Raw genomic sequence first — 19,908 nt, 5'->3', positions numbered from 1 at the left:
ATTACGAGCTACTGCTGGTGCTGCTTTATCCCCTCTCCCATGCCTCTGTTTGGGTTACTTCCCTCCCTCACGATCTTGGCATGACTTGGGCTATTTATGCCACTGTTGGTGCTGCTTTGCTGCTCTTTTGGTTCTTTAGAGCTTCCTCCCACTGTTCTTGGTGTCTTTTGCTCTTCCTCTGCAGCCTTGGGGTGTTCTTACCACTATTGGTGCTGCTTTACTACTCTTATAATACCTTGGGGTATTAATGCCCCTTTTTGGGCTACTTTACCTTGGAGTGCCTTTGTCCCCTCTGATGTCTTGGAGTGTTCTTCCTTTCTGCTTCTTATTTCTGCTTGCAAGTTTCTCTAAGCTGGGAAAGAAACCAGAGCAAAAAGTACTATGCATTGCTTCCCCCGCAGACTTTAATGGGAAACGAATGACAAAAAAGAAAGAATCTTTTTTTGGCTCTTAAATAAACAAAATGAATCACTGAGCCAAACAAACTGAATGAATAAACCAAACTGAATTTTTTTTTCTATTCACATCCCTAGAAGAGACTCACTGGAGTGAGAAACAATCTTATTCTGATGCTTGGAAGCTGTCCTGCATTTTTAAGAGGAGAAGGAGAAATCATCACCTTGATTTAGGTATCAAAGGAGGGAGTTCCAAAGCTAGGGTGCCCCTGAAGAGATCCCTGATAGGGGGATCTGGGAGTCAGAGGAAGTCCCTGCTGCTGATTGATAAACTGTAGATGTGACCATTTGAATCTTGGTTTCTGCTACAGATGTCACCCGAAGAAGATCTACAATCTATATTGTGTCAAATCATTACCATTCACAAGTACCTAAGTAAATGCTTTATTTTGGAACAACCCCAACTTGTGGTAGCTGTATTGTTTGTTTGTTTTTTTTTCACTGGAGATAACAAAATGGTCAGAGCTCTAAGGGCACTGAAGCAAGTCTTCTCACTCAGGAGCCCCATGGGTTGTATGAGGGCCCCTCAGCTCCCAGCTGTGCCCTTGTATCTGAGACTGGAACAGGAGTTACTCGTCAATGAAATGCACTTGAAGAAAACAGAACATCCCAAACTGCAGTTGTTGCGGCTCCTGGCCGCGGCAGGCCTTGGCCGGTCCCCCCTACCTTTTTCGTCGCCGGCCACTGCCGCAGTCTGGTGCAGCATGCCCCGCTCTGCAGCAGGCCAACCGCGGCCTTCCATGTGGCCGCAAACGTCGTCTTCCTTCAGCCGGCAGGGCTCCTCCTAGGTGCGTGCACACGGGAGACTCCGCCTTTTAAAGGGGCCACGGCGGGAAACCTCATCCCGGCCCCGGGAGATGATGTCATGCTACAGGGGTATTTAAACCCCACAGCAGTCTCCAGCTCCTTGCCTTTGCAACAGGTCATCTCTTCAGAGTGCTAGTTGCTGTTCCAGATGTCTCTTTTTCCTGTTCCTGCCTTGATCCTGTTCCTGGTCTCGTTCCTGCTCCTGTGCCAGTCCTTGTGATTCTGTGACCAGTCCTGTATTCCAGTTCCTGCCTTCCTGACCGTGCCTTCGTCCCTGCCTCCGGCCTTCTCCTTGATCCTCTATTCCTGTAACCCAGTCCTCGGCTTGATCTCCTGGTTTGACCTCAGCTTGTCCTCTCGTCTCTGCTTGCCTGCTGCCTGTCTCAACCCTTGGCCTGGTACTTCGTTCTTGCTTGTCTGCCCCAGACTTTCGGATTGGACTCCATTCCGCACTTTCGCTGCCAGCCCTGACCTGGACCTCTGACTCTGTATTCATCCTCAGCTTCATTGTCTTCAACAAGGCACCCGCACTTAAGTCCTGCCGGCCCCGGCACCCAAGGGCTCAACCTGCAGGGAACGAGGGCTGGTATAGGTGAAGGTCCTGCCGGTCCCCCTACCAGAGATGAGAGTCAATGGGGGCAATCCCTCAGTGATCACCCAAGGGTTCACAACCATAACAGCTGTATAAAATAAATTCATTTATCAGAGCTCCAGTGTATTGTATAATCATACATCAGTTTGTTGACTAATTATTATAGTTTATTTTTAGACTACCTAATACCTAATCACTGTTCCTGTTAATGGTTTTAAGTAATCTCCACTTTCTCAATATAGATATAATTTTTTTTTAAGTTATTAATAATAGTGATCTGTTTCTAAAAGCCAAAGGATTTTTTTGTATGTGCCTGCAAAACAGAGGCAGTTGATCTCTCAAGAGAGTCATCCCTTTCATTCTTAATAAGAAGGAATAAGCTACAATAAACCTTAAAAGATGTAGGCATAAGACATTTAAATGTGTATTAGCGAGCTTGAGCAAGTGTTAATTACTAATGTGTTGAACATCAGAGGCAGCTGGTCTCAGAGGGAGAATTTGTAGAGCATTACATTGTCTCCTTTAAGTTCTCTGCTTGCATCAGATAATCACCAGCAGGGACTCTTAATGGGCCTTAGAGCCCCCTGATAACTTAGCAGAAGAAATTACTAGTTTGCTTCAACTTCTGTTTAAACATCATGGTACATAGACAATTCTCTCTAAAACCTCCATCTGTTAGGTTGTGGCTATCAATTAGTTCTAATCATAGCCATCAGAGCATCAGTGCCGTCTCTAGGCTGAAGCGGGGCCTAGTGCGTTAATGAAATGCGGGGCCTTTCATATATATATATATACACACACACACATACATACATACGTATATAGAGAGAGATATAAGCATTTGCTAGCTCTCACTAATGCTTAATGAATTATATTGTACATAACTCATGTTGTAATTAGATAAGAATAATAGTTTCTGGACTGGCAAATATAAGTGATTAAAAATAAATAAATAGATTACTATTTTATTTATTTATTTTTTATTTATTTAAAATCTTTTGTATACCCCTTATACAAGCTAAGATCTAGGCAGTTTACAAAGTAAACATACATAATTAAAAATGTCAAGATAAAATTAAAAGCAAAGTAACTATAACATAAGACTTAGTATACATTAAAAAAATACATAACATAAGCAGAAAAAGTTAATTGGTGCATGATGTATTGAATGTAAAGGACCAAAGATAGGTTTTTATTTTTTTTCTGAATTCTTTGGGGGTTGGTCAGTAGTCTTAAAGTTACTGGAATAGAGTTCCAAAGAGATGGACCTGCTACTGAGAAAGCTTGTTTTCTTGTTAGATCAAGCCTGGCTATTTTAACTGTTGGGAATCTGAAGGAGGTTTTTATCAGCTGACCGTAGTTGGCGCGGCGGTTGGTATAAGCGTAAGGAGGTGCATAGCCAGATGGCAGCAGAGTTATGGATTAAGTTGAAGATTAATGTCAGTATTTTATAGTGGATATGTTGTCGAATTGGGAGCCAGTGGAGATCAAGGAGAACTGGGGTAATGTGTTCTCTGATTTTGATATTTGTGAGAAGATGGGCTGCAGCATTTTGAATTTTTTGTAGCGGTCGAATTGATGTATCTGGAAGGCCTATGTACAATGAGTTACAGTAGTCTAGTCCTGAAATTATAAGGGCTTGGAAAACAGTTCTGAAATCAACAGGGTATAGTAGAAGTTTTAATCAAATCTGAGGCATGGGGGTAGACAGCAAGAGGAGTGAGGAACAGTTGATAAGTGAAGCATTTCTGTTTTATCAGCATTCGATTTTAGATGATTGTGTGTTAGCCAGGTTTTGATGGTCTCTAAGTATAGTGTGATTAAAGAGAATGTGTGAGACCAAGATATAGTGTAGGGTATGAGAAGTTGTATGTCTTCTATATATATTTTAAAGTCTATGCCTAGTCCAGTTAAGATATGGCAGAGAGGAAGCAAATTAATATTAAATAGCTTAGCAGACAAAAAGGAGCCCTGTGGGACTCCAGAATTGTGGTGTACCAGTCAGAGGAATATATACCAAAATTAACCTGCTGAGGCAGTTGGAGATGAATAAAGTGAACTATTGAAGTACTGTATCCTTAATACCTATGAATTGTAAGTTGGTAAAGAGAATATCATGATCTAGAGTGTTGAAGGCCACTGAAATATCAAGAAAGACTATGATGTAGTCTGTATTTTCATCAAAGCCTTGGATGATGGAATCAAAAGATGAAAGAAGTAAAGTTTCGATGCTGTGCCCTTTACGAAAGCCATGTTAGTTTGGGTGGAGGATGTTATTATCGTTAATGTATTCTGTTAGTTGACAGAGAACTATAGGTTCTATGACTTTTGCTAAGGTAATTAATGATGCTATTGGACAAAAGTTAGAGAAGTCAGTGAAGTTGTTGGTATTTTTCTTTTTTAGAACCGGAAGAATCGATGTTTGTTTTAAGATTTTTGGAAAAATTCCTGTATTAAGAGATACATTAACTAGTTGTGCAATGAATGGCAAAATGTGTTCTCAAAAATCTTTGATTAGTTGACCTGGACACGGTTTGTAAGGAGAATTTGAATCTTTCTGTTTGGTGAGTAAACGTGATACAGTTGTGGAATCTATTTCAGAGAAAGCAGGCCAGAAGCATGTCAATGGAAGTAGGTAGCTTGTGGGAATTGGAAGATGGGAGAATTCAGAAGATATTTTGGTGATTTTATTTTGGAAGTATTGGGCAAAATTATTGCAATAAACATTTGAAATGTCATTGCAAGCAGCAGTTTTGGGTGAGGTTACAGATTTTACAATACTAAACAGAATGTTTGGATTGCCGTTATTCATCTGGATTTTGTTAGCGCAGCAACATTTTTTAGTCTGAACGATTTTCTTTTTTGTATTTTTTTAGATGAATAAAGTAAACATTTTTTTGTTCTAGTGATGGGTGCTTGTGCCAGTGTCTTTCAAGGCATCGTAACTTGGTTTTCATTCTATATAAGGTGGTTGAGTACCAGGCAGCTTTAGGTATAGAACTAATAGTATATAGTTTTCTTGGAGCAATAGTGTTTAGGGAATCCGAAACTGAGGAGTTCCATTTGGTGACTAAATGTTCAATGTTGGACCCTTCAATTATGGGAAGATTTGGCAATAAAGTGTTCAGAAAGGCCCGCGCCATTTTTTAAGATGGCGCCGGCCATCCTTTGCTCCTACCATGTGACAGAGGCTGGCCAAAGGTACCGATAGCCCCTGTCACATGGTAAGGGCAAAGGGCCACTGGCACCATTTTGTTTACTGGGAGCTGACGGCCCGAGAGTGAAAGATTGCTCCCGGGACCCCTGCTAGAACACAAGGGACTTTTGGTAAGTTTTGAGGGGGGGGGGGTCAGGAGGGTGGGGGTTTGTAATTAATTAAATCTGAAGGGTTGGGGTGGTTTGGTTTTTTTCGGTTCAGGACAGCTGAAAATAAATCGGCCCAAACCACAGGAAATGAAATTTCCCGCAGCGGGCCGATAACGAAGGCTGAACCGAAAGGTTTGGCTGAATCACATCTCTAATATGTACTACTTGACCATAAAAGTTATGAGGAATATTTGTAAAATATCTCCTCATTATCTCATTTAAATCATGTTGTGCCACAAAAGATACAAGAAAGGTTGATCTTTCAATGATCTCAGCAGTTGAGTCTTCCAAAAATTGTGTCAAATTGGCTAAGGTTTGGTGGCTCTCTTTAGATTTTATACCAGCATTAGAAAGAAAAAAATAACTTATTTACTAAGGGAATTTTATCTGATTCAAACTTTAAATTTTCAAAGAAAATTTCTTTTAGAGTGCTGTGGATATCCTCACCCAGCACTCTAGGAAACTTAAAAAACGTAAATTTACATGTTTGGAATAATTTTCCAAAAATTCCAGTCTACAGAAGCAATTTCCAAAGTCTTTCATCATTTTAAAGTGGCAAGCCTGAGCTTGAGATATGACTTGCTCCAAAGACTCCAAACGCTTCCTGAGGTCCAAAATTTGGTCACCCCAGTTTACATTGAGGGACTGTACATTTGAGGTCAAAGTCTCTATTTTGTTTTGACAGTCTTTAACCGAAGCCCCAAAACTTGCTACAAGATCCCACAATGCTTCTAATGTTATTACAGCTGGTTTAGGAGGTGGTTGAAATAACTCACCCCTAGTAACAAAGCCAGCCGCTCCAGAAATTCCCACCACAGATATGGCAGCAATTCTTTCTTGCTCCTCATGCGGCCTCACCAGTGTTAAGAGTAGCGCAGGCTCCACAGTCTCCGCTTGCAACGCTGTCTCCAGGAGGCTAGAGGAAAGCTGCGGAAACAGAATCAAACCTCCCCTCCGCCCCCCCCCCCATTCCATCGTGGGGGTGATGTCATCGATCTGCACAGGTCCATGGGGAGATGCGGAAGTCACTGGAATCGGTGGTGGACGATAATCCGGGGGACTTAGGGTGATCTCCCCAGGCAGCTCTGGTGCTCCCTCACCGGTCGCCACAGCAGGGACTAGTCTACCCCTTTCTTCTGCCGAGCCAGACGCATATGAAGTAATTGCTCTCTGACCAGAAGGTAAAGCTGTATCCGGGGGGTAGGCCTGAAGTTTTCCCTTCCTCTTTGGAGGCATCTTTCAGAGGTAAAAGGAAAATGTTGGAGGAGCGACTTTCAGCGCATCTGTTCACGCCGTCATCTTGGGACCTAAAGTGGTTATTTTAAAAGTAGATGTGATAGTAATCAGTGATGACTTAAGAAGTGAATGAGGTTTATAGTGATATCTATTTAAATCACCATATCTTCCATTACTAATAATAGTTGGGATTTGCATTATGAACAGGGGAAAAATATCAATATATGCAAAAAGAGGACAATTGAGTGAAACAGAAAATGCAGAACAATACCAAAATATAACTTACAATAGCCGGTAGGCAAAATCTTGAAAACATGGAAAAGGATATGTTCAGTAAATGCAGATGGTGCAGAAGGGGGCACGAAGGGGTGCACAAAGGGGCATCGTGCTGAACCCCTTATGCCAGAACCCTGATGATGTCACTGGTGTGCAGGGCGGGAAAATGCACACGGCACAAGGGGGGCTGCAGGATGTTCTTCGCAGCAGTTGGCACAGTCAACAGGAGCAGGTTCCAGCAGTTGAATGGTAAGCAGGAAGCTCCCAAGGATGAGTTGGGAGCTGAAAGAGCTGCAGCATTGCTGTGCCTCCAGCATCATGCTGGAGAGACAGAGAGTGAGAGAGAGAGAGATGGGAGCAATTTTCATGCTGCATTGGGACAAAGTCCACAGATACTTTTTACAAATGGACTTTATACCAATTTTCAAAGTGGAAGTGCATGCAAACGTTTGCTTTGAAACTTGTAGGTATAAAATGCCACTGCGCATTGCCATGGAAAATGACATGCTAGATTTGAAAATCCAACCCACATACTAGTGATGTGCAGGTGAAAAAATTTCATTTTTGTTATTCGGTTCATTTTTGGGAGGCTTTTTTCCCATGAACTTCAGTTTGTGGATTGCTTGATTCATCTCATTTGTGTGCAAAAAACGATTCAAGCAATCAATTTAAAAAAACCAAAACAGCTAAATACTAAAAATGAAACCTCCCTCCCATCCTCCTAGAAAAATGGCAGGGCCAGGATCCCTCCTGGTTCCCACTTACCTGGTCCGGTGGGGATCTGCCGGCAAGGACTAGGCCAAAACCTCAGACTTGCATAGCCAAAGCCACTGTAGATTACCACGGCCTCAGCCTACTCAAGGCCGAGGCTTCAGCCTAGGCTGAAGCACAGACCCTGGCCTGATGCCATGGCCCAGCTTGGAGACTGGGTCCTGATACTGGGACCTCTGCCTGGACCGAAGCCGAATGTCACAACTTAACCCAGAGGCCGGGTCCCAATGCCAGAACCTCGGCCTGAGCCCAGGCCTGAAACTGTGATCCAATCTGGAAGTTGGGGCCTGATGCTACGACCTGACCCAGAGGTAGGTCCGAATGCTGAAACCTTGGCTCGGACCCAGACCTGATGCTGCAACCCTATCCAAATGCTGGGTCCTGATGCCAGGGCCTTGGCCTAGGCTGGATCCTGAGCACAGGCCTGACCCTGCAACCTGACCTGGAGGGTGGGTACCAGCTTTGAGGGCTTGAACATCAGGGATCTTCAACGCCAAATGACAGCATACATCAAAATGCCATACATCAAAATGCTATCATCCACTGTGGTGAATTTGCCAGAGTTAATTAACTCCGGGGCGACTCCAGTGGACGCTGTCATTTTGTGTTGAAGAGCCAAAGAAAGACAAGGATCCAAAGAGGAGTCACAGGCCTGGGCTTGTACAAGTATATACTCATGTGCAGATTTCAGGTCAAAGTCCAGGAACGGCCTTTTCCACCCATTCTCCCGGTGCCTTTGGATAGCCCCTGACACATGGTGGATCAAAGGGTGGCCAGTGCCATTTTGAAAAATGGTGTGGCCTGTCCATTGCCCCTACCATGTGACAGGGGTTGCCCAATAGAACTGACAGCCCCTGTCTCAAGTTAGGGGCAAAGGGAGGCTGGCACTGTTTTGAATGAGGGCAGCCTGGTAGCAGGAAAATACTTCCAAGATCACTAGTTATTTGTGGTAAGAACTGGAGGGGTTAAGAGGGGAGTAGGGAGTCCACTGGTGGGTGGGGCTTAGATTTTTGTATAATTTTTTTTTTTAAAAATGAAACACACCAAAATTAAAAACTATGATCCGGGGATGAACCCAAAATGGTCTACCTCAGAACAAAAATGAAACAGGCATGACATTTTCCAAGAATCCCACCCCTAGTGCCAATGACTCTGGTGTGGTAATTATATCCCTTATGGACTACCTGTTACTTCATATCTCTCCACATGTTTTAGTTCTTCCATCTGCTCGTGTACTGTTCTAATATTATTGACATTGGGAAGCCATCACGTGCAAAAGATTATCAGAATATGGACATTGCTTTCCAGAGTCCCTGGCCTGATACAGACAATGGATATTTTATGTAGTGCTCTCCGCAGTCCCTGATGCAGACAATTGATGTTGAAACATGGCTGATGTTGGGCAGGTGGCTCTGACTCCTATAGAAAGTTACCAGTAATTGGGTGGGCATTGACCCACAATACAGAAGAAGATAAGTATTGAATTTCAGAAGCGCGTATGATGTATGGGAGTCAGGTTGACCGTCAGGGAGAGTGAAAAATTAAATTCAAGATTTAAATTAAAAACATTAAAAAAGTTTCTTTAAGAATAAAGATGGTATGATATAGAAAGGGATAATCACATAGTGGTTATTACATATGTAGCTACCATACATCACTACACATCGAAGAGTTCCCTAAGAGTGATTGGTGGTTGATGCTAATATTATTGACAGCAAACTGGACTTCATTTCTAGACTGGCTACTCTCTGGTGTCAGTGGATCTAGAGTGGTCAGCATAGAGATGCAAGAAACGTGAGACCTCTTCCTTGAGATGAAAGTCGGCTGTACAGTGACTTTTATTCTCTAATATGTACTTAGTCTGTTGTTTGCCAGTAAGTAACTGATGGGGCCTCCACAACCCTCCTAGCCCTGGAGTATGAGGGTTGGGCTTAACTATTGTGCGTGACAGGTCATTCTTGAACGTTTGAGTTTCCATTGGGCTTTTCTCTCCCTGGAAAATGACAATCCTCAGCCAGGAGCCATGCACCAGAGCTCTTTCCAGAATCATCTGACCAATGTGTATCAATACTGCATGGTGACTATGACTTCCTCCCCTCCTCTCGGCCTCTGCAGCGTCCCCAGCCCTGACCAACTTAGGGAGCATAAGACTTAAGCTGGGAATCAAACCCAGGTCCCTCCACATAGAAATGCATAACACTGACACTGAACTATCTGGCCAGCCCTACAAGCATATTTTATATACGGACAGTCAAGGGCTAAGAGTGATTCTGAGATGGAGGAACAGACTCAGACAAAGTAACATTAGTTGATTTAAAAGAGTTATTAAGAGAATTGCAAAATGGCAACTTAATCCAGAAGTGGAAAGATTTAGAAAAGTTATAGATGATATAGGAGAAAGAGTTCATGCATAGCACCGAAAATGGAAGAAAATGAAGAGCTAATTTATATGTTAAAATACAATGAAAAATATGTAAAGACTTAATATGAAGCCTTTTAGACTACTGTGGATGATATTGAAAATATGGTATGGCACAATGTATGCATAAAGGATGATTGGGGGTTGCAGATTTTAAAAAGTATGCTTGTAAATTTTTAAGAAAAATTTAAGAAAAATAGAAACATAGAAATGTGACAGCAGAAAAAAACTGTATAGCCTATCTAATCTGCCTATCCACATCAATTAATTCAGCTTAAAATTTCCAACTATCACTCCCTCAGAGATTCCCTGTTTTGTATCCCATGTCTTCTTTTTCTCCATCACTTCCAGGGGAAAGCTGTTTCATGCATTCATCTTCACTGTAAAGAAATATTTCCTTAGATTATTCCAGAGTCTATTCCTTTTCACCTTCAACTCATAATCCCTCGTTCTAGAACCTCCTTTCCTTTGACAGAGATTCACCTCCTGTGCCTGGAAACCATTGAGATATTTAAATGTCTCTATCATCTCTTCCCTATTTCACCTTTCCACTATGGTATATATGTTTAGATCTTTAAGTCTATCCCAATTTGCTTTAGAATGAAGATCAGTAACCATTTTAATATCCTCCCTCTTGACCAACTCCAACTGGTTTATATCTTTTTGAAGGTGTGGTCTCCAGAACTGCACTTAGTATTCCAAATAAAGTCTCACCAAGGTCTTATACAGGGGCAATATCACCTCCCTTTTTGTTCTGACAATTCCTCTCCCTATGCAGCCAAGTATCTTTCTGGATTTTGCAGTCATTTTATCCATCTATTTGGTTACCTTAAAATCATCAGATATGATGACCCCCAGATCCTGTTCTTCTTTCATTCTTAGACTAATTTCACCACTTGTACTGAATCTGTCACATGCATTTTGGCAGCTTAATTATATAACTCTGCATTTTTCAGCTTTAAATCTTATCTGTCAAATCCTAGACCATTCCTCAAGCTTTACTAGATCTCTCCTCATATTATTTTACACCTTTCTGGCAGTCTACCCTATCGCAAAATTTGGTATTACCGTCCCTGCACATCTCCCCAATTTCTTGTATTTGTGTGTCTTTCATTCAGAGATATCCACTTTGAAGCTTAAGCCTTCCTTGTCACAGGAGCCAGAGGGAATTTTATTCATGATTCTCTATTACAGTCGTATGAGATTCCAAAAGTTGCCCTAGATCTAGCAATCATGATGTATCATGAAGTCTACTGTTCCCCAGTCCATGCAGACTGGCATCCTGCATGGGGAACATATCTCTCTATATATTCTGCCTAAAGCGATTAATAATAACATCCTGTGCCTGCTCTGGCTCCATCAGCACCAGCCTGAGGGTGACTGGTAAACACTATGGATTTCTGGTTGGGGTTCTCTCTGCCAAAAACAATGTCTGCCCAAAGCTCAGCCTGCAATCTCCTTGGCAAGAATTGGGGTCCCTGCCTCGCTTGCTCCACCCATTGCCCCTATGGACACCACTAATTACCAACACACTGAAGCTCGTAAGGTAGTTATAGGAGAGGGTGGACTGGTACTCCTTCCATGTGAGATGACCTAACCCCTGCAGAGTTTTGACACAGAGAACTCAGATCTTCCCGCCACTGGTGACGGGCATCTGCAATCGTTTGCCTTTGAATGGAGTCATGTTCTCTTCATCTTGGGGCTGGTGGGCATCTTTGTGTGTTGCTTGTCTGAGGTGCTTTGGTGCCACAATTCAGCCAAGGCCTAGATACCCTTCGAAGAACAAAGTTCATGGGATCCAGGTACTAACCTACAAGCTCCCCAACTTATAGAGGAGCTCCACAAGAAATTCCCCAGAAAGTCAAGACTCAGAAGATAGGGGAGGCAGCTTTGGAAGAGGTATGCCTTTATGATCGGGACAACACCCGCGAGCTGCCTCACTCACCCCTGCTGCTACACCGCTCCAACACGGCAGGTCACTGCCATGACCCCAGTTACTGGGCATCTTTTCTTAGGCGTGCATGTGCCCAAGAACCAATCCCTTAAAAGGCCTGTGGAGGGAAAGTCTTGATGGCACCTCCTGATGATATCATGCAGCCTCCACATATAAGGACTCCTCAGACTGCTAGTCTTTACTTCAGCAATGGGTCTCCTGCATCCTTTGCAGTACGTGTTTCTTCTTCTGCATTCCTGGTTCCTGTTTTGTCTTCTAGTCCAGCCTTGCCTTGTCTTCCAGCCCAGCCTTACCTCATCTTCAAGTTCTAGCCACTTTCAGTCTTATCCTCTGGCCCAACCTGTCCAGACTGCCTTCTCATTCTTGTCATTCATGTCTCCTGTGTATCCATATATCTCTCAGTTTTATCCTCTGGATCATGACCTCTCACTTGGACCTGACAACGATTGCCTGCCACCTGGAATCTAGCTATAACCTTTGTCCCAGGGTGCCACCTAAGTCTTGCTGGCCATCAGTGATTTTACCTCCACTAAGCTCATGGCCAGTCATTCGCTGTTAGGAGTAAAGTGTCTGTTCCCCTTAACCCCAGTGGGAGGGAGTATGTTTTACCCCAGTCCCCTGGTAGTTGACAAGAAAAATTACAGGCCCTATTAAAAAGTGAAGGAAAAACTCTGCAGGAAGTAGCAGAGGTTCTGCCCCAGATGGGACTGCCAGCCTATTCCCCTGATACACTGGTACCATGGGGAAGGTGTTAGAGAAATATCTGCAGCCCCATTACAATACCAACCCATACAAGACGTTGAGAGTATTCTCAGGAGCTGAGCTCACCCCACCAGGAGAGGAGGAATTTGACCACTGGATGTCTTGGCCCTTCAGATGCTACAAGAATGGCAATGTACTGAGTTGGAGAAAAAGAAGAGGGTAGTAGAGAGTTTTTGTGCCCCTGCCCTTGAAGCAGTAATGTCTCTGACCCTTTCCAAGCCTGATGCTACTTCCCAGGATTGCTTGGACATTTTAGAAGGCATGTATGGTTGCATAGAAGAGGATTAATTTATCCAACTCAACATGAAGTTTAGTGGGCTTTCCAGTTATGGTCCACGGAAAAGTTGGCCACCCTAAAACTCTACTTCAGTTCCAATCCTCACCTGAGCTTTTCAATGCTTCTTTATAATTGGGAGTAGTTCCAAAGGACTGAAGATGGGCAGATGTGGTTTCCAGTCACAACAGTGAAAATAAAGAAGAGGCCAAGAAAAACAGGCTGGTTAGTCTGACCTTGCTGGTGAGCAGATTAAAGTTAGCTGAATGTGTTACCCAGTTAATTTTTGGGCATCTCTTTGGCTGTCCTAAAGTTATCCAGCTATGTTAGCCGAATAACACAGGAAATCGGCATTTATCCAGCTAATTTAGCTATATAACCGGCCCTCCCCCAGAATGCCCCTGCTCCATATCGTCCCTGACTTATCCAGCTAACATTTTAGCTGGATAAAAAGCTAGATGGCTAGGTCTGGGATAGTCAGACCAGAAGGATTTTAAATCCCATGGTTTGTTTGTCCAGCTGTCCAGGACTTAGTTGAACAAACTGCTTTCAACATTGACCTCTTTGGCTTTGAATATAAATTTTAAAGATTGGGAAGCAAATAGGACTACAAAAAATGTTTCATTTAAACAAGTAAATGGTGCCTTAAATACTGATAGCTAAACTAAACAAATGACATTCGGGGGATGTATATAGCTAATAACCCTGCCCTTTTAATAAAGTAACCAAAGATTTGGAATGCTGATAAAGAGTTGGCAAGGTCACCACTCTATTGGCAATTATGCCAAAATTGTTACTGTTTTCACACTGTATGATTAACAATTCCAGGGTGAATTATGTAAAGCTTGCTGAAATAAATTCTTAGGTTTTATGTGGATTTGGAAAAAAAACAGTAATTTACAAGAGAATGTTTTATATCAACTAGTATAAAATACCTGTACCTCCTCCGGGTTCTGCTCTACCAGTGGCTCCAGATGTCTTCTGGCGGTTCCTTTTTTCCCCCACCACAGGCTTAGTCTGGTCCTTCCACCCTCTCCCAATGGAAGGACCATGCTTATCATTTGTCTTCCTCCAGCCTGCTCTTCTCTTCCGTACCCACCTGCACCCAGGAGACCGCAGCAGGTGCCCTTCAGGCACATGGCACCTGCTATTTGTAGTTAAGAGTATGGTAATTGCATGTAGCGCATACTGTTTGCCTGGAGCACATATGCAACACAACAGAGCTGCAGGGCGAAACACACAAACATAATTGTCAAAAACCACAACGGTACAAACTACTCTGTACAAACATAGAAACATAGAAATGACGGCAGAAGAAGACCAAACGGCCCATCCAGTCTGCCCAGCAAGCTTCACATTTTTTTCTCATACTTATCTGTTTCTCTTAGCTCTTTGGTTCTATTTCCCTTCCACCCCCACCATTAATGTAGAGAGCAGTGATGGAGCTGCAACCAAGTGAAATATCAAGCTTGATTAGTTATGGGTAGTAGGGGAAGTAGGGGAAGTAACCGCCGCAATAAGCAAGCTACACCCATGCCCATCTGCTTTACCCAGACCGTGCCATTCAGCCCTTATTGGTTGTTTTTCTTCTCCCCTGCCGTTGAAGCAGGGAGCTATGCTGGATATGCTTGTAGTATCAGTTTTTCATCTCCCCTGCCGTTGAAGCAGAGAGCCATGCTGGATATGCGTGAAGTATCAGTTTTTCTTCTCCCCTGCCGTTGAAGCAGGATATGCATTGAAAGTGAAGTATCAGGCTTATTTGGTTTGGGGTAGTAACCGCCGTAACAAGCCAGCTACTCCCCGCTTTGTGAGTGCGAATCCTTTTTTCTTCTCCCCTGCTGTTGAAGCAGAGAGCTATGCTGGATATGCGTGAAGTATCGGTTTTTCTTCTCCCCTGCCGTTGAAGCAGAGAGCTATGCTGGATATGCATTGAAAGTGAAGTATCAGGCTTATTTGGTTTGGGGTAGTAACCGCCGTAACAAGCCAGCTACTCCCCGCTTTGTGAGTGCGAATCCTTTTTTCCACATTTCCTCTTGCTGTTGTAGCTTAGAGTGATGTTGGAGTCACAGTAACCATGTGTATGTTTATTGAATAAGGGTATTGTCTCCAGGCAGTAGCCGTCATTCTGGCTAGCCACCCATTCTTTATTGACGGCCTCTTGATTTTATGGATCCACAGTGTTTATCCCACGCCCCTTTGAAGTCCTTCACAGTTCTGGTCTTCACCACTTCCTTCGGAAGGGCATTCCAGGCATCCACCACCCTCTCCGTGAAGAAATACTTCCTGACATTGGTTCTGAATCTTCCTCCCTGGAGCTTCAAATCGTGACCCCTGGTTCTGCTGATTTTTTTTCCTATGGAAAAGGTTTGTCGTTGTCTTTGGATCATTAAAACCTTTCAAGTATCTGAAAGTCTGTATCATATCACCTCTGCTCCTCCTTTCCTCCAGGGTGTACATATTTAGATTCTTCAATCTCTCCTCATAAGTCATTTGATGAAGACCTTCCACCTTTTTGGTCACCCTTCTCTGGACCGCCTCCATCTTGTCTCTGTCTCTTCGGAGATACGGTCTCCAGAACTGAACACAATACTCCAGGTGAGGTCTCACCAAGGACCTGTACAAGGGGATAATCACTTCCCTTTTCTTACTCGATAAACAGGCAGATAACTGCTTTTTAAGACAGAGATAAGTTAAAAGAGGGCTGAGAGTCCCAAAAATAGTAAATTACTCTAATGCTTGTCAGTTGCGAGCTGCCTGTAATTGGAGAGAAAAATGAGGAAGGGAAAACTTGTGTGACGGATCCTATGGTTCTTGTTACTATTAAGCCCTGGGTAAATCCTTGTACCAGTTAGTGCAGTTAGTGAAGAATAATTAGGGGAGGATCCATTCATGTGCAGCCCCACTCTTTGATGCTGCTGGAATGGACTTCCTACTTCAGAGGTTTTATATTTATTTATTTATTTAAAATTTTTATATACCGACATTCATCCAGGATATCACATCGGTTTACAGTGTAACACAAACAAACGCCAAGCATGGCACTTTACATTGAACAAATAAAACAAGTTAACAAATGAATAAATGAGGGTGTGAACAAGGGGAAAATTGCATTAAATACTCAACTAGGTTTGTAATTATATACATATGTACAAAAGGAAGACACTAAGAGATAAACAATTTAGGAGTGCTAGGAGGAGAGGGGGGAGTGATGAGCAGAGGGAAGGGGTGAGAAAAAGGTAGGAGAAGGGCGAAGTGAGGGGAAGGAGGACCAGAAGAGGGGGGCAGAGGAGAGGAAGGGTGGGCAGAAGAGAGGAGGGAGAAATTAGGTGTATGCCTTGGTGAAGAGCCAGGTCTTGAGCTTCCGCTTGAATGATTTGATGCATTCCTCTTGCCGTAGTTCAACTGGCATTGTGTTCCAAAGGGTCGGCCTGGCTATCGATATTGCACGGGCTCTGGTAGATGTTAGTTTGTAGAGTTTAGGTAGAGATGTGAATCGTGTCCTCGATCGTCTTAACGATCGATTTCGGCTGGGAGGGGGAGGGAATCGTATTGTTGCCGTTTGGGTGTGTAAACTATCGTGAAAAATCGTTAAAATCGTGAGCCGGCACACTAAACCCCCCTAAAACCCACCCCGACCCTTTAAATTAAATCCCCCACCCTCCCGAACCCCCCCCCAAATGCTTTAAATTACCTGGGGATCCGGCAGTGGTCCAGAACGGCGGCAGTCCGGAACGGCCCCCTCAATAGAATCGTGTTGTCTTCAGCCGGCGCCATTTTTCAAAATGGCCGCCGCAAAATGGCGGCGACCATAGACAAAAACGATTCGACGGAGGAGGTCGTTCCGGACCCCCGCTGGACTTTTGGCAAGTCTTGTGGGGGTCAGGAGGCCCCCCCAAGCTGGCCAAAAGTTTCCTGGGAGTCCAGCGGGGTTCCGGGAGCGATTTCTCGCCGCGAATCGTTTTCGTACGGAAAATGGCGCCGGCAGGAGATCGAGTGCAGGAGGTCGTTCAGCGGCGGTGTTTTGGCACATAGCACACAGTGAAGAGATTACCCCTCTCCCAGGTAAATTTCAACAAGGAGGAAGTTGCCCCTGCACTGGGCCCTGAAAGTAAACCTTTCCCCTCAACCAAAAGTATCCACACCTTGGGGAAAGAGCAGCAAAGAAGAGTTAGCCAGGGTTCCTACCCTGAAGAGCTTACACATTATTTCATGGCCCCACCCATGCAGGACAGGCATACTTGGTTACATACGTGTTACCAATGAACAAATCAGCTGCTCCGGGGTAACTTGGGCATATGGGATTTGTCAGAATTTCATTGGGGGTGACAACCCATTTGTGTCTCATACTCTAAAAATTTAGGATGTATATAACAAGAAAATATGTTTTGTTAAAGAATCCTGACTGTTAAATCTAATGGTAGGGAATCTGACTTTCCTACCTGGGATTCTTTCTAAAGTGCTTAAATCCTGTTGAGTAAAGGGACTAAAAATATTGGGATGGTTCTGCAGGGGACGATTACTTTTTTTTCAAGATGTAAAAGATACATTTCTGCTAAAAGATGGGAGACTATTTTTCATATTTTCAGGTTTTGTATTTTCTTCAATTATGGAAAGTTGAAAGAGGTGTATTCTTCTATGGACTATCTTGACTACCAGAAAATTGAGTAAAGGGCTAAAGGGCAGAAAGTAGAAGGCCAAAATATAGCAAAAAATGGGAGAAAGATTTGGGAAGGAATTGTACTGAGTAGGTAGTAGGGTAGGGGTTAGGGGACACTTTTACATGCAGAGTGAGACGTACCTACAGAACAGTACCCTCTTGTGAGGATGTGATGTCCTTCGGAGTGAGGAAACTCACACAACCATGGGATTTGTACAATGTTCTCTCAGCCTAGCTTGATGGACTCTCTATCTGGGTAACATCAAGCTAAGTTGAGAGAACACTGTACAAATCTCATGGTGGTATGAGTTTCCTCACTCCGGAGGACCTCAAATCTTCCCAAGAGTGCACTGTTCTGTTCGTACATTTCATTCTGCATGTAAAAGGGGCTCCTAACCTCCTACACTACTACCTAAACCTCACCTCGAGTTACTAGGTAGACCTCCTGTAGTAGTATAAATAGCTGCTTACTAGGGTGCCACCCCCAGAGGCTCTCCCTCTCTCTCTCCCCCCCCCCCCCACACACACACATATCTCAGGCCCTTCCCCAGCCTAAAAATGCCCAAAATGGAATTTGAGAAAAAATTGCAAACTGGGTTGTAGGCATAATGCATGATATCACACAGCGTAACACAATTGAAAATGGTGTAATTATTTTCAGCGCTATTGTGATTTATGGCTCGCAAAGTGTGAAGCCATCCCACTTTTGCAGAAATCCCACTCCCAACTACTTTCCTTTTAAAAAATTTGCATTGCACCATGGTGCTTATCACATGCATTAAGGTGTTTTTCGCATGCAAAAACACCTTCACACATGCAATAACACCATTTGATAAATGACCCTGTAAGTTTGCACCTGAGACAATGGAGGGTGAACTGATGTGCCCAACATGACAAAGAGTGACAGTGGGACTCAAACCTTGGTCTCATGGTTTACAGCCCACTGCACTAATCACTAGGCTTCTCCTCCACTCATGGATGAATTCCCTCAGGTGTTCTTCTCTGAGATGCAAGAGACCAGTAATGTCATTCCACTTGCACAAAGCTGGCTGATTGTGCTGGACTCACCACCAGTCAAGAACTGCACACTGCTTGTACCCATGCAGAGCAACAGGATCCTTCTCTTAAAACCAGAACATTATATAGAGCCACCATATATTAACCAAGTTTTATAATCTATACCAGCACCCACCTATGAGGGAGCTGCCCAGCCAGAGAAGATAAAAAGACAGGAACAAGAACCAGGAGAGGGTCGAGCACAAAATCTGAACATTCCATACAACTTGAGCACCCCTTGCTGCATACATGACAGAGTAGTAGCCATGCTAGTCTATAGTATCTATGTATTTATTTATTTATTTGGTGGGTTTTATATACCAATAACTGTTTGCACATTGGATCAGTTTACAAGGGACATTGTGATTATATAGTATTGGCTTACAAGGAACATTGTGATTATAAGGCATCGCATAACTGATATAACATGAAACATTTAAATCACAGAGACTGGTGGCAGCTTATAGACTAAAGGATTTATTAAGGTACGGTATAAGCCCTAGAGGACAAGGGTCCACATGATAAAGATGAGAGGTGCCACCAGCCTCTGAGGTGTTTAAACTCTGAATGTATATTATAATTAGCAGAAGCAACTTAAAATAGTTCTTATAGTATAATTTGAATCTATTGTTTTAGACTAAAACTATAATGTCTGCAAAAATGCCACAGTAATGTGCCGGGCTATAACTTTACTAGCTTTACTGGTCTGCATGGACGTTACCATATAGTACATCTTTGTTCAAGCTATGTCATCATGGAAGCTGTAACTTCTTGTGTTTGCCTGTTTTCAAAAGAGAAGTTTTGAAACAGATCAGCCATCTCCAGGATGGGATTGGTACCTCTGCCTTGCTTTCCACTCTAATTCTAGTTTAATAAAGCAGCAAAATAATTTAAAACAAAATATTGTGTTGGGAGTCTCAAGATGAATGAATAGAAAATCCTTTCCTCCTCCTCCGCCTCATCCCCTCCCTCCTTCCTTCTCCTACCTTCCCTGGAGAGTCTCCCTCACCAGGTGCACTCAGCAATAGTCAATTATGCGAATAGGTGTACCTGTCAATCAGAGAGCCCCTCAGATTAGCTTCTTATATTGTAATTAGTGGGTCTGAAGCAGCCCCAGCTCAGAGGCCAAGGGTTTTGCCAATAAGTGGCCCAGGGGTATTAATTACTGAAGGTTGAGTTGGAGGGAGGAAAAAAGCAGGATCTTAGCAGCAGCGTGAGCTAGATGATTGTTTAAATTTCAAAAAATAATACCAACCTGGCAGTTGTTCAGACTCCCCTGAGGG

At 43.3% G+C, this 19,908-nt stretch overlaps 1 long non-coding RNA gene across 1 annotated transcript in view; it reads right to left on the bottom strand.

Annotated features, from left to right (window-relative positions):
- LOC115087581 overlaps window positions 1–19,676 on the bottom strand; it is a 60,474-nt gene extending 40,798 nt beyond the window's left edge. The window contains exons 1-2 of the long non-coding RNA XR_003855546.1: window positions 19,612–19,676; window positions 13,854–14,135 (exon numbers count right to left, since the gene is read on the bottom strand). This is a non-coding gene — a long non-coding RNA (uncharacterized LOC115087581). The remainder of the gene's footprint in view (window positions 1–13,853; window positions 14,136–19,611) is intronic.
- Between the last annotated feature and the right edge of the window lie 232 nt (window positions 19,677–19,908).

The sequence above is a fragment of the Rhinatrema bivittatum genome, chromosome 1 (assembly GCF_901001135.1).
Source record: "Rhinatrema bivittatum chromosome 1, aRhiBiv1.1, whole genome shotgun sequence".
Classification (NCBI taxonomy): Eukaryota; Metazoa; Chordata; class Amphibia; order Gymnophiona; family Rhinatrematidae; genus Rhinatrema; species Rhinatrema bivittatum.
The sequence above is the reverse complement of the archived record's forward strand: the minus strand, read 5'-3'. Positions and strand labels throughout refer to the sequence as shown.